Source organism: Lissotriton vulgaris, chromosome 2_1 (assembly GCF_964263255.1).
Source record: "Lissotriton vulgaris chromosome 2_1, aLisVul1.2, whole genome shotgun sequence".
NCBI classification, from domain to species: domain Eukaryota; kingdom Metazoa; phylum Chordata; class Amphibia; order Caudata; family Salamandridae; genus Lissotriton; species Lissotriton vulgaris.
In genome coordinates this window covers 2016534741-2016548657 of record NC_141687.1, presented here as the reverse complement: position 1 = coordinate 2016548657, position 13917 = coordinate 2016534741, and the positions used below count along the sequence as shown (strand labels likewise).

At 46.4% G+C, this 13917-nt stretch overlaps 1 protein-coding gene and 1 pseudogene across 1 annotated transcript in view; both read left to right on the top strand.

Annotated features, from left to right (window-relative positions):
* Positions 1–13917, top strand: part of PDE8A (phosphodiesterase 8A) — a 2218572-nt gene that overhangs the window by 326626 nt on the left and 1878029 nt on the right. The gene's annotated exons all lie outside the window — the stretch shown is intronic.
* On the top strand, positions 12266–13182 carry LOC147733654 (uncharacterized; annotated as a pseudogene).

Sequence of the window (13917 nt, the reverse complement as noted above, 5' to 3'; positions counted from 1 at the left end):
ACTAACCCTGGTATCTGCAGTTTCAACTTGAATGCATTCATTCAGATTCACTGTCTCCAGATGATCCTTCAGGATTCTGCGAGCTATGGTGACCTCTGCTGCACTGTCCAGCATTGTCTGGGCCCTCTCCCCATGGTGAATTGAGTTTTCTTATTTTTTGGAACGTGTTGATCGTCTTTAGACTTCACAAGTTCTTCTTTGTGTTCTGATCGTCCTCTTCTTTCGTATTTCTCAAGGAATTCTGAAAGGTACGAGAGGAACGTGTATCAGTATCTTGATATCTATCAGGTTTTCTCAAATTATCCCTGTTTCTGAGGTTATACCTCTTTTCAGAGTGCTCCTTTTGAGGAGATCTACCTCTGGACTGAGAACTCTTCTCTTTAGGAAGTGACTGTCTACTATTTTCCCATTTCTTTTTAGGTGTAGTGAGATTGTTTTTGGTAAAAACTTTTTCAGGATTTTCTGTCAGTTCAGGTTTTACTGGTTTCCCACCCAAACTATCTCTTCCAAGTTCTTCATAGGGTTTTTCAATAATTCTAGCAAGTTCATACGGTTGCTCAGAAATATCAAGTTCTTTTAATTTCTTGCGGATTGCTACGGATGCTGCTTCACCTTTAATGTTGGCTAATAATATAGCCGAGACCTGTTTGTAATCTTTTAGTAATTTCATACCAAGATTCAAGGCAGGTTCCGGTCCATATTCATTTTGAATCTGTTTCAGGACGTCAGGTATTACCGCCATTGATGGAACACTATGTGTTTTTGTGTAGACTGAAGCAAAGACTGTACCCCAAGTGTCACAGTCCTCAACGTGTGGTGCAATCTCCATTGGTAAACAAAATCGTAAAAATCCTGTGTTTCTCATGAGGTGTACTATCCGGAAATACTGCCTCTATTTGAGTAATTTTTTGAGCTAACCAAAATGGAATTTGTTCTCTTTTTGCGGGCAATTTACTAAGGACTGATTGTATAGTCTGTGGTGTAATTTTGTTTGTGTTCCCCTGACGAGGGGTATGCCTGGAATCCTTATAGCAGGTTGGACTGTTAGAGTCCGCATGACATATTGTACCAATTGTCTTTGTATTTTTATTATTTGTTTTAGCTGAGCTAACAGTTCTGGACCTGTCATTTGTTCAATGTCAGGATGTGGTGTATAGCTGGCTAGTACCGGCCACGTTGCTCCTGGTGTACCTAATGGACTGAGCCTGGTAATGTGATTTTGATGTTGTAGGGCGCCTTTAAACCAGAGCTGTTGCTCTTAGTATGTTAATGGAATTTCAACATCCTCGAAAGGAGTGTATTCCGCTGGAGGTTCCTCTGTCTTATAGAAGTGGAACACATGTGTTGTTGGATTTGCTTGTGGAAAGGTAATCCATGAATAGAATACCGCTGTCTGTCGATATTCATGTGCCTCTATGACAGAAATGACCCTACCATCTCTTGGTGATACTCCATTTTCTATAAGCTTTATAGCTATGGTTTTTCTTAAGTTTTCCGGGATGATTATAGCATCATCGTGGTCTTCATTAAACCCTGCAATGTCAAAGCCCGGTTGGTTTGCATTTACTGTAGCTCCACCGGTTGCGGTGTTGTCGTTATTCGTTATTTAATGAAGGTTTGCAGAGCAAGTTTCAAGGAAACAAAGATTAGGTGCACAATATTTCGGAACACTGTATCCTTCAACGTTGAACAAACCAAAAACTAATACATAGGATTTTTCGTCCTACTCAGTTTAAGGTGCATATTTTTATCCTTTAACCCACTCCAGACGTCTATTGGAGTTTATACGGGATAAAAGGGGTCTCTGTGAAAAGCACGACTGAGTTACTCTAGTATCTAGCCTTAAATTAGTGCCTTACCAAACGTTGGGCCCCAAGTAGTGTTGTTCCTATATTCCCAATAGGCTCTGCGCATTGGAATAATACATCCTATAGATTTGACGTAGGAATTATATCTACTAGGTCTCTATCGAATATATTAGACTTAATTGTGAGTGCCAGCTAGCTCAGAGGTCACTAGACACGTTCTAGAGTTCACAAGAAGGGATTTAGTTTCTGACAACCGTCTAAACATGACAACTTTGTTTCCCCAAGATAAAAATGATCTTCAGAGTCGTGGAAACAATTGATAGATATTTCACTCAGTCAATCGTGCATGCTTTGTTTCATCAGAGGTGCTAAAAAATAGATAGACGGGCGTTTTCAATAAAAGGATTTATTGAACAGTCTTCTTTCTCAAGCATAAGAAATGAACTGCTATAATCTTAAAACTGGTTGCAAAATATAATGCATACAGTATAAAGAGTAGAATAAAATACTACTGTAAGAGCATTGTATGGTTCCTAAACCATAGATAAATACATACATAAATAACAGAGGCTAAAAGTACTCAACTGGTGCTTCTAAAATACGTCTACTCCGATGTACCTAACCTAAGCTTAGTACGAGGGAAGAAGTAAGTGAGGTGTAGCATAAATGTACTATTCTTTGCCAATAAACTGTCCAAGATTACTCTTAGGGTCTAATCAGCTCCGTTCCTTGATTTGGAATGAAGAAGGTCTGGCTCAGGACTCGATTTCCCAACAACCAAGGGTGGCTTGGAACCTCTGGAGCTGGATTTCTCTGCAGGAGAAAAGACTGCGTCTCTCTCAGTGCGTCTGCAGGAGGGTCGGCTTCCTTCTGCACTTGCTGTAGCAGGATGCGTCGGGCAAGTAGATAGTCGAACTGCTCCAAACCACTGTGTGTTTGCTATGGCAAGTGTGGACATATTTATACCTTGAAGGTACCAAGTTTGACGTAAAGGTGGACATAATAACGTCATCAAAGAGTCTCAGTTCTTTGAAAACTCCATGAGTTCTTGGACAAGTCAGTTCTCGAGCAAGGGGAAGTCCCTAGCTGCTGAAGCCGAGTTTTCCAAGAAATCTTTGTAGTAGCCCTGCCGTATTTGGACTGCATGAGCTATGTCTAAATATGGTTATGATTTCTATGCCGATATAAGGATATGGTGATTTATACCTATATAAGGGCATGAATCAGGAAAATTACAATAGAGTCCTAAAATGGTACACAACACCGTCAGTGCAGCAGGCAGGCTCTTCTCAGAGTTTCTTGGTAAATATGTGTTTGATGCCTGGGAGGGAGTGGGTCGAGTTTCCTTAAATGAGGCTGAGTATGCAGGTGCAGTGCATGAACTCCTGTGTGAGTGAGACATTCTGCCTGGGGCTCACTCAATTCAAAGTTGTAAATTGCGCCTGCACCAGGCTTTTTCTCATTTGCAAAGCTCGGCGCATGAGCACAGCTACGCAGCCCCCACACACCCGGTAATGATTGCTTCCTACAACTAGAATGGAAACAACATTCAGAGCAATCAAAACAAGTTCATTTGATGCAAAGAACTGTTAACAAAAGCCATGTCCAGCTATCGTAGATCTGGCAACTTCAACAAAACATCAACAAAAAATAAACACGCATTGGCATAGCCAATAGGTCTCGCTTTTTGGACCCTATAAGCAGTAGAATATCCTTGGTGCAACAACACCAACTGTTGCATGGCTAAACACTTATAAGGTCCCAAATGTGAGACCTATTGGCTATGCCATTGCTTATTGAAGTGATATGAAAGGGGCCAATTCTACATTGGGACATTTAGTGCAGGTGTCTACATCAATCAGGACCTGTTTTTGAAGATTGGTTCTGGTGGAGACGGTGCTCTGCAAGCTGATAGCAGATAAGCACCACGGTAGTTTACTCCATCAGCAGTGCTTCATTAGTACAATAAGTGCTGGGGCACAACATTTTGCTGAGAAGCCTGGGGTTGGTGCAATCAAATTTCAGCAGTGCCAAATGCCAAATACCAAAGCTGAGCAGATTTGATTCCACTTTGCCCCTCTTTCATCCACCACCAGACACTCCCAGTACCTTTATCTCACTGTTTGAGGTTCTTGTTCATCTCTGCTGCCTTTCTCTGTACAGTTTTTCCGTCTTTCTCTTTCTTTCCACCTTTTGTACTTTTCACCTTCGTGTCCTGGGTCGATGTTTGATGAGGAAAAATAAGTGCCAGTCTCCCAAAATGCTCAAATTAAGCACTGTTGAGAGTATCAAAGTTTGGAACCCATACAGTTTCCCTAAACCCGATTTGGTTTTGACAATCCTTTGGCAGCCCTGGTAGGCAAATGTGAAGTTTGTGGTATTGGTGTCTGTGAGATGATGAATCTGTGTCACAGACATCGTTTAGAGGACGCTAGGGGTCACAGCTGCAGCCCCAGCTTGCCCCTTGCTTCCCCTGGCACTTCCTTTGCGACCCCTGGCCTCAGCAGTGACAAAATCACTGCCTGGAACACAGGAGCAGCTCACCCTAATGGACGTCATTTGGTGCTCCATTTTCCTGTTTTTCTGTTATTCGATATTAGTGTTAAACAAAAATGGAGTATTTCAATTCAAAAACTTTATTTGATCATTAGTTAATAATCATAAAAGTACATACATACATAAGTAATAAAAACATAAGGATACAACAAATTTAAGAATAATCACGTATCAAGGAGCATGTTATTCCTCAAGCGTATCGCCTTTAAAATGAATACAGCAGTAAAAAAACAGATGTCCTGCGAATCAAGTCCAAATAAAAGCCCCATGGCCGATACAATAGTATAATAAGCTGGAATATGACCTATATTCATGCATGCTTGTAGGTAAGTGTGTGAGAATATTTTTCTAGTGAGTTTTATATAGCACAACTCGACCCGTTGGAATCAAGCACCATTTGCATTACAGACCGACACCTCTTTTTGTCCGGCACGGGGAGATTAAGTGATTCGCCCTGAATCACAGGATCACGGGACGTTGAACGCACCTGCTGAGACTCAAACCCAGTTCCCCAGCTTTGAGGTTCTACAGTCTAGCTGTTAGGCCACATGTGTGTGAGGCAAAGTGAAGGTCAAATAGTGTGTGATGTCACTTACGCTACCCCAGGCATTTTGGTGAATTGACCCCCATGGTCTGTGTCTATGCTGTGTCTCCTTCCCACTCTACACCCCCTGACACTGAAACCGTTAATCTGGCGTTACTCAATCTAGCAGTTTACCGGGACGGAACAAGTATAGCGGAGCAGCAGCCCGGCACGATCTGTGAGGGGGCGGGAACCAGCAGTAACTTTCAGTTTCAATAGTTCAGGTTCACAAAACAGGAGTTTACCCATTCGTAACTCCCGCCGTCACTCTAGCAGCTGGCTCTGTGTTGCAAGCCTTGTTCAAGATTTCACTGGTGAGTATAGAAATCATCCGTTTAATGGAAAATAGTCAGCAATATTGAGTGAGTATACAACACCTTTCCCAGAGAAGAATACTGCCAATCTATTCACGCTTTAATATTCCATGAAGGTCCTGAGCACATTCTTAAGTAGAACTTTATATGAAATCTTCTGTACTTGCAGAAAGAGACACAGGTGGAACAGGAGCCGCCTGTCCTTGCGCATGTAGCTGAAGCAGTAATGCCTCTTCCTTCGAGTTGGTGCAAGGAGGTATTTCGCCTTGGGCAATGTTGAGAGCAAAAATGGTGCCCATAGCCCATACATCCATTAAACTGCCTGCCTCCCTTGGCCCCTTATTCGCACTGCCTCCACGTAATGGGCTCCTCGGCAGTAGGCGGCCTGCTCAGCTGATGCCCGAGGCTGTCGCTGTAAGCACTGAACAGCAGAGGAAGGGTGTCGTTAATAGACCTAAACGTCTGCGTCGCCTGTTGCAAAAGTGCCATCAACACATCCCGAGACATCAGCCGAGCGCTTTGTTTGCCCTTGTTTATGTAAAACAGCAAAGCAGCAGTGTGCTCTCCTATTTTTGTGAAGTGAAAGGCGGTAGGTGAGCCAGGAGTGGCCTCCCTAATCTGGCTTTCCACAGAGCGTTGTAAACAAGCATTAAAAATACAATAGGTCTCGCCTTTTATTAAGTTAGTCATTTGCTTTGCTATGCAATACCATTAGCAAAGCAAATGGCTTTAACTTAATCAAAGGCGAGACCTATTGCATTTTCAATGCTTGTCTGACATGGTGTTGGTGGTTCTTGGACTCTGGACACTTTAGCACTGCTGTCCAGTGTAAAGTGCGTGTGCCCTCTGTGGTAAATATGGTAAAGATTGATCTACACCTGTTTGGCATATCTCATTTACCTGTCAGTCACTTGTTGAGTGGTAAATTAAATGCTATTGGTGGGCTTGCTGCTCTGATTGCGCCACGCACCAAAGCAGCCTTTGAAACCTATCTCAGGCCTCTGCAATTGCAGGGCCTGTGTGCGCAGTGTTACTGCCGCTGTGACGTGGCACCTAAAGTGTGTGCCATGTCTTTGACCCCCTTTTACTGCATGTCAGTCACCCCTAAGGTAGGCCTTAGCTAGCCCTATGGGCAGGGTGCATTGTAGGTGAAAGGTAGGACATGTACTTTAAGTGTGTGACATGTCCTGGTAGTGACAAACAGCCATTTTGGTTTCTCACTGATGTGAGGCTGCCCTCCAATAGGAAAGCATTGGGGATTAACTGATAAGTGTTTCAGTGGTAATTCCTGATATGAGAGGAGCAGCGTGGTCAAGTTTGTTATATTTGTAATAGTGATAATAAATGCTATGCAATGTTGTGCGCAGATTTATTACAAGTATTTTAGAAATGCCACTTTTAGAAGTTGCAATTTCTATGTGCTATGGGCCTGCCTGCCTGATATGGATTGCATGTCTGGTTTTGGAGTGACAGGGGCTGGTGAGGTGTGTGTGGCTCCAGGGAGGGCAGGGTGAGTCCGCGCTAGGCTGAATGGGGGATCCGCATTTGGAGTATTGGTAGGAGTAGTCCCCTGATCATGAACAGGTCTCTGCCTGCTAGATGAACGCTGGCTCCGCCCCCCTGTGGAGTGTCTGATGACGCAGCCCCACCTGACAGAGGTTCATTGATGCTGATTTGAATAGCTGGAGCCCACCCCGCAATTGTATTTATTTTAAAATGGGAGCCTACCCCGCATTGCCGATATCCGGAGGAGCCGCAGAGATCTAAGAGAGAACACCGCTGCAACCTAAACCGGAGGCCAGGCGGCAGTGCCTGGTTGGGGGTGTGGCCAGCTAGGAAAGAGTAAGTCCCACTGCGCCGAAGAGGGCTCACCCGGAGCTTTGCGGGCTCCAGGTCAAAGTCCTGAGACAGCCGGAAGGTGGGAGAGACCCAGCCTGCGGCAGCAGAGGATATCAGAAGAGGTCCCGGTGTGCCTTCCCTCTGCGACCGGAGGAGTCTGCACGAAGCCCTAGTGAGTGGGGCTAAAGTTGTTTGAGCGCCAATCGAGGGCACCAGAAGGAGTCCCAGAAGGAGCTCCCAAGCTGCACAGTGGTGCCAGTGCCATTTTACTTTGGGGGCAATTTTGCGAGTAGAGTCCCAGAGTGGGGCTCCCCCAGGCACGGTGGTGCCAGCGCCCATTTCCAGCTGCACTGCGAGAGAGAGCGGGCAGCTGCAACGCAAGGGCATTTTCTTGTTGCCATTTCGGAGTCCCCGAGAGAGTCTACCAGGGCACAGTTTTGGCCAGGCTAATTTTGCCACAGATGCACCGCGAGAGAGAGTGGGCAGCTGAAACGTGGGGCATTCATTTTGGGTATTCATGAGAAAGGAGTGAGATATCCTGACCTGCCCCTTCGCATTGCGCTATTTTGCTTTAGCTGCATGGGCTGCCATAGGGCTACTTGAAAGGCCCACAGTTTGCACCCTGACATTATGGACAGAGGGAATTTTGAGCCCCAGTGAAAGGCCAGTTGGCCTGGGGTCAGTTTGTAAGGTGATGTATGCACCTGGTGGTAGTGTTACTGTGGTGCACTGCTGATTTATGCATAAAGTGTTTATGCCTAATGTGATGTTGCATAATGTATTTATGCTGATGCATAATGATGTTTTATGCTGATGCCTATTGCATAATGGGTTTATGCTTATGAGGTCAATGCATAATGTGTTTATGCCCAACGTGATGCAGACATAATGTGTTTATTGTACAGGTGATAATGCTGAGGTCATTAGTGCGCCAGTAGTTACTGGTTGTGTTTTGCAATTGCTACTTGTGCTTTCTAAAGGTTCTGACAGTGGCCAGATTGGCCCTGTCATGTATATAATCCCCTGTAAATATTGCCTAGTACCAGTTGGCACAGTGTATATTGTGTGATTATGATTCTAATGTGTTGTTAGATAATACAAAGGCTATTTTTGATATAACCTTGTGTGGAGTGTCTTTTGTGGTGTGCCTAGTGTGTTGCTGCTGTATGTATGTGTTGCGCAAATGCTTTACACATTGCCTCTGGGATAAGCCTGACTGCTAATGCCAAGCTCCCAAGAGGGTGAGCAGGGGTCATCGTCAGCGTATAACACCCTTGCTCCGGCTAGAGTGGTGGTTTCTGCCTGGCTTAGGTGCAAGTCCTAGCCAACCAGAAATCCAATTTCTAACAAAGCCCTATAAGAAGTAGGAGTTAGAAATAACTGCCAGTTGTCATTATACAACGTAGCGATATGCTTTGAAAGAATGCTCATACTGTAACGAGGAAACCTGCATTCATGCTAATGTGCTTCCTTAGTACTTCATTTGATTTACAAGAGAAGAGTGCTCCATCTCAACAAGCTTACGATCATAGAGCTCTCTCCTTAACTACCCTTCACATGACCCATTACATGAATTGCAAAATGGAGGATGTTGGGTTTGGCTCTTTTTGCAGGGTTATCTTAAAACGTTTTACCGTCTTTCTCCAATTTATTTTGACCTGTTTTTGTTGGCTGTGGAGCTCTCGACAGTTTACCACTGCTAATCAGTGCTAAAGTGCATATGCTCTCTGTGTAAATTGTAATCGTGATTGGTTTATCCATGATTGGTATATTTGATTTACTGGTAAGTTCCTGGTAAAGTGCACTGTGTGTGCCCAGGGACTGTAAATCGCTACTTGTGGGTCTGCAGCACTGGTTGTGCCATCCACATGACCAGCCCTGCAAACATGTCTCAGGCCTGCCACTGCAGTGTCTGCACGTGCAGTTTTAAAATGCCATGTCGAGCTGGCACATGCACACACTTGCAGGCACAAACCTTCCCTTTTATTACATGTAAGCACCCCTAAGGTGAGCTAAAGGTAGCCCCATGGGCAGGGTGCAGTGTATGTAAAGGTAAGACAGGTACTGGTATGCTTTACATGTCCCGATAGTAAAATATTGCTGATTTCGTTTTTCTCTATTGCACAGAATATCTCTCCTATAGGTTATCATTGGAGGTGCCTAGTAACACCTTACAAGTGTAACTTTCAAATGGGAAAAAATAGAAATTTGGAGTTTGGGTTCCCTGAATGATTTAAAAACATATTTTTGTGAGGGTGGTTTTTAAATTGCATGTTTGAAAATGCTACTTTTAGAAAGTGGGTATTTTCTTGCTTTACCTTCCTGTGCCTCTCCTGGAATCCACTTCTAGTTTAGACTGACAGTTGGGCTGTTTGTGCATTCACTGTAGACAGTCACACAAAAGGAGCTGAGGTGTGCCCTGCATATCCTGGTTGCCCATCATCAGGCTGATGGGCCTTCCTGAGCTAAAGTGGTAGGACAAGTTGTCACTGACACCTGAATAGGGCTGTGCTTGTCCTCACACAAAGCTGCCTCTACCCCCTTTAGCGTGTCTGGAGCCAGGACAGGGCAGGGCTGGGAAGGATCTGTGAACTACAAAGACTATCCTTTGAAGAATGCCTAATTCAAAGGCGAAATGGTGTATAAGTATTGGACCTGTAAATCCACATTTATAGAACACTTCTGGATCAAGAGGAGACTACCATGAGAAGAGAACTGGAGAGCTGTCAGGAGGATTACTGCCCTCAGCTGTGTTTCTTTGCTGGGTTGGCCTGCAGTTGATGCTTCTGTCTTGAAAAGGACTGGACTTTGCTTTGTATCCTGCTTGAGAAGATTCTCCAAGGGCTCCATCAAAGACTTCACCTGCAGCCCCTGTACACCTCTGCTGGCAGTTCTGGCCTGCCAAGTGGTGCCAATTCCAGTTCTGAGCCTTGGAGGTGGCTTTACTGCAGAAAATCCACGCAGTGACCCTCTGCCCCTATTTTTTCCACCACAAGCTTGTCGTGCGGGTGAATGGCTAATGCATTGCTGTGCTGCAAATCTGAAGGATTGAAGCAGCGCATGTTCATGGCTAGGAGAATCGGTGCCGAACCGGTTCATGTGGTTCCAAGGTTGTTGAGCCCCGGGCACCATGTCTCTGACGTCTGAGACAAACGCTACGACTCTGACGCAGGGTCGGCTGAGCGACAGAAAAACTATTCCATCGCCACGCTGCAGCCAAAGGATCGACGCACTGCCTGTTTACGGCTGGGAGCATCAACCCCAGCACGTCCAGATTTTCCATACATCCAACCTGTGCGCCTAGTTTTCAGCGCATCCCCTCTCAAAAAGGACTTTCTTTCAGATTTCATCGCATCGCTTCTCCTCGCAGCAAGGAATCGATACTACACTTTTCCTGCATGCTGCAGAACTGACGCATCCATTACTATAATGGCCTATTGGTGAAGCTCTTCTAGCTGCTTTTGAGGGTTGGCATCTCCGAGCCCTAAAAAGTTGCTATCCAAACGATCAGCCAGCCCACTACACACATTTTACATGCCACAGTCAAACTGTTTTAGACTACACGTTTTGTTCAATTGCACTGTTAACTTATGTAAAATCTTTCTTGATTCAAGTTTGCTGCGAAAGTGACCATATGCCTCAGCGGTTGCTCCTAGAACATCAAGCCCAAGTCTTTCAAGACATTAGAGGCAATTGGCTAGCAAAGTCAGTAACAAAATTGGAAGCAAATTAAATGGTCGAGTGATACTGCCACAAACTATTTAATGTGGAAAAGAACACTTGAGAACCAGGTTCTGATACAATGTCATACACTAGAAGTCTGGAAACCATTTATGCACCAACTTAGTCTAACTCTCACTCAGTGTTCTGTTCGTGGCGCAGGTCAAGTAAGATGTACTCAAACACGACCATGGTTCTCAAAGGAACTTAAAATGTTTAAAAGAGCCCAAAACAAAAAGATCAGTGGGCATATGCATCAAAAATCGGTAATACATGTTGGTAATAGCGAAAAATAAGGAATCGCTATTAAGGACATGCAAACCGCGATGCATCAATGTAATCGGTAAAAATTACCGATTCGGTAAAAATCGCTATTAAATATCGAAAGTACGTCAACGAGACTAGCAAATACCGAGTTAGCACATATCGATTCGGTATTAGTGAATCCGGTATTTGCGAATTCGGTAATAGCGAAAACGGGAAAAATACGTGACGCATCGGAAGCAGGCCGATGACATCACAACCAGGAAGTAGGACAGCCCATGCTCCATTCAGTGTTCAGAGGAGGAGGCAGAGCACAGGAGCTGAGGACCCAGACTGAACCAGCAGCAACCAGGACTAGGCAAGCAGGACAAGATGGAGAAGGAGGCCCCCCAGCAGGGAAAGGACACACACAGAAAGAGAAAACGCAAGTTCTCTGATAAGGAACTGGAAATCCTAATAGAGTGTGTGACCAGCAACAATGACCGACTATTTGGGAAGTTGTCGCTGAAGGTGCCTGAGGCCGAAAAACGAAAGATGTGGCTGCGCATCAAGGACAAGGTAAATGCCTGCGGAGTCACCCACCGCAGCATCGACGACTTAAAAAAACGCTGGTATGACTTGCGTAAGAGGGCCAAGGAGAGGATTGCGCAGAGGGTCAAGGATGCTGCTGGCACAGGAGGGGGCACATCCAATGTGACGCCTAACACAGCCCTGGAGGACCTAGTGGAGTCCACCATAGAACCGGAAGCAGTTGTGGGGGTCACACGTCTGGACACCTCTGGTGCTGCGGAAGGAGGACAAGGTAAGATGCATGGCAGCGTAACAATGCAGCGTGTAGTAAGTCCCTGCCCAATCCCCCATGCCAGACCCAGTGCAGATGTAGCGGTGCCCAAAACACATACCCTCACCACTGTGTTGCACCATGGGAGTTGTAGTCAATACATGTATGGGTGCAAGCCAGAACCCAGAGGTGAATACAGCTGCAAAGGGCCAAATGTCTGTCCGAAAAAGTTGTTTATTGTGAGATGCCAAAGCAATTTTCACATACAATACCATGATAATAACTATGCACTGTTTCACACACAGATGCATCCCCCATCGATTCTGACGACTGTGGCCGCCTCGTCATCTCAGAGACACCAGTGTTGACCAATGCGGAGTGCTCACAGGGACCTGAAGCCATGTCCTCCCCTTCACCACCACGGCGGACAACACCTCCACCATCCCTGCGGTCCAAGACACCACCACCACCACCGCCATCCTCGCGGTCCAAGACACCACCACCCCCATCCTCGCGGTCCAAGACACCACCACCACCAGTGCGGGCCACTCCGCAGAGCCACAGAGCAGATGTTTCCTCCCTGCCCGTGATGGATTTGGATCAGAGTTCACCACCCCAAAATGTCCCACGCCAGGCTGTCGTCACTCCAACCAGCCAAACTGCAGCACAACAGCGTATCAGGCAGAGGGCTGTGCCCCCGGGTCGGGCAGCTGCACGACCAGTCGATCTGTCCGAAGGGTACGGAGTTGTGGAGACCCGGATGCTGCGTGTCCAGCGTCTGCAGGGGAGACACATGGGTGCCATGAAACTCTCCATGACCAAACTTTGCAACAAACTAGGCAACATGACTGACGCTGTGCGTGAGCACACCACTGCCGTTGCTGCCGGCAACAATGAAATCAAGCTTTGCCTGCAGGAACTGACACGTGCCGTAGTCGCAGGCCAACAAAGTGAGCACCGGCGTCACAGGCAGATCATGCTGGCAGTGAATTCAACTAACAAGGCCATCAATAAGCTGTGCTGTCTCGCAGGTCCGTGTCCCTGCAAGTGGACCTAGGGCATTATTGTGGGGATGTGGCAAAGGCCCTTGAGAGGGTGACAACTGCAGTGGAGCAAATGCAGCCTGGGTCAGCCAGTGTCAGCAGTCTGGGAGGGGAAGAGGGGAGTGAGGCAGCCTCCAGTGTCAGCAGCGTCTCCCTGCCGGAGACCAGCGGGAGGAGGTGCAGTGGGCGCAATGCAACTGCCACGGACACCCATCGTGGAGAAGCCGAGGAGTCACAGGACAAGAGACTGGGGGTACGCGGCAAACGCAAGTGAACATGTGGCAAAGTCACACTGTCCTTGGTGACGTACCCATGGCCAGACTAAAGTGCCGCACGCATCACCCGTTCTGAGAAGGGACAATTTAAGTTAGACTTCAACTGCAGCAGCAGCATGTTTGTGTTACGTATATCTGCACCAGTCAGGTGTCCATGCCCATTAAACCTTTGCAAATCTGATCCTGTTGTCAAGGCACTCTCTTACCTGTCTCAGAAATGATGCCGTGTGATGTATGTCCGCCTCCGTTGCCCTTCAGATGTGTTGGGCACATGCGCCTGTCGGTGTTGGGGGGGGGGGGGGGAGGGGGAGTTGCTGTGCACGTAGTTCATCTTCTCCATCCACCTTTATGGGTATCCCCCTGCGTGTGGCGATGTTGTGCAGGATGGCACAGACAGCAATGATCTGGCAGCAGGTCACTGGGTCGTACTGCAAGGCACCTCCAGTCTTGTGCAGTATTCGGAAGCGACTCTTGAGGATGCCGAATGTACGCTCAACCACATTCCTTGTGCTGATGTGTGCTCTGTTGTAGCGCTGCTCTTGCGGTGTAGCTGGGTTGAGGTAGGGAGTGAGTAGATATTCATGCAAAGCGTATGCGCTGTCACCTGCAGGATGGGGAGAGAATGGTCATCAGCATGAATGCAAATATACATGTGGGGATGGAGTGGATGGAGAGCACGATGCATCAATATGTACCTAGTAGGTGTCCCTCTCCAAATTCACCGTTGATCAGGA